This window comes from Priapulus caudatus, unplaced genomic scaffold (genome assembly GCF_000485595.1).
Source record: "Priapulus caudatus unplaced genomic scaffold, Priapulus_caudatus-5.0.1 Scaffold257, whole genome shotgun sequence".
Classification (NCBI taxonomy): domain Eukaryota; kingdom Metazoa; phylum Priapulida; class Priapulimorpha; order Priapulimorphida; family Priapulidae; genus Priapulus; species Priapulus caudatus.
In genome coordinates, this window is record NW_014577318.1 from 220,611 (window position 1) to 221,868 (window position 1,258).

Sequence of the window (1,258 nt, forward strand, 5' to 3'; positions counted from 1 at the left end):
CTTACTAAATTGCCCATCTCCGTCACCCCTTTCATCCATCTCTCTCTTCCTCCTTCCATCCCTCGCCTGCCCCTTGCTCTGCCTCTCGCCTTCTCCCCCCTGCTCTCACTCTCGCCTCCCTCCCCCTTCTCGCCTGCCCCTTGCTCTGCCTCTCGCCTTCTTCCCCCTTCTCTCATTCTCGCCTCCCTCCCCCTGCTCTCACTCTCGCCTCCCTCACCCTGCTCTCACTCTCGCCTCCCTCCCCCTGCTCTGCCTCTCTCCTCCCCCTGCTCTGCCTCTCCTCCCCCTGCTCTGCCTCTCCCCTTGGCCCCCACCTTCTCGACTCCCTCCCCTTGCTCCTCCTCTCCCCTCCCCCTGCTCTACCTCGGCCCTCCCCCTTCTCTGCCTCTCGCGTCCCTCCCCCTGCTCTCACTCTTGCCTCCCTCACCCTGCTCTGACTCTCGCTTCCCCCCCCCTGCTCTGCCTCTCGCCTCCCCCTGCCCTGCCTCTCGCGTCCCTCCTCCTTCTCTCACTCTCGCCTCCCCCTGCTTTGACTCTCGCCTCCTTCCCCCTTCTCGCCTCCTCCTGTCACTCGGCACGCAATTTGCGACCGTGTAGTTGCTAGCGTTGCCCTGTGAGCGCGCGCGCGCCCGCGTCTGCCGACCAAGCTGCCAATGGTTATCACGTCAGTTATCGGCTCTCTTGTTTTGTCCGCGACCGTGTGTCGGCGCTCTTCCTTTTGTCTCTTCGACGGAGAGTCCGTGATCGCTGTCAGAGCCGACGGCGGGGAAACATCGAGCGATTGCAGTTGCAGCTGCGGGTGGCAGTCCAGAAATTCATTGAGTCGTTGTCGTCGTCGTCGTCGACAAATTAAAACCTGCCGAGTTTGTGCGGAGAACCTTAGACGTCAATAACTCCCCGTGATGCGTGGATGCGTGAGCGCGTGCGTGCGGTGTCGGTTCTACACCCCGTGATCGCGTGCTGCGGGAAAAGGAATGAATGAAGTACGTTTTGTATTTTTTTGTCGTCGTCGTCGTCGTCGTCGTCGTTGTCGACGTCGTCGTTGTCGTCCTCGTCGTCGTCGTCGTCGTCGTCGTCGTCGTCGTCGTCGTCGTCATTGGGTGTTTGTCGGAGGTTGCCTTGTTTCACGTTGCCTTGAGGTTAAATAGATTGTCGTATATGTTACTAGTGAGTGAGGGATGGGCGAAGGGAGAGAGAGAGAGAGAGAGAGAGGGAGAGAGAGAGAGAGAGAGAGAGAGAGAGAGAGAGAGAGAGAGAG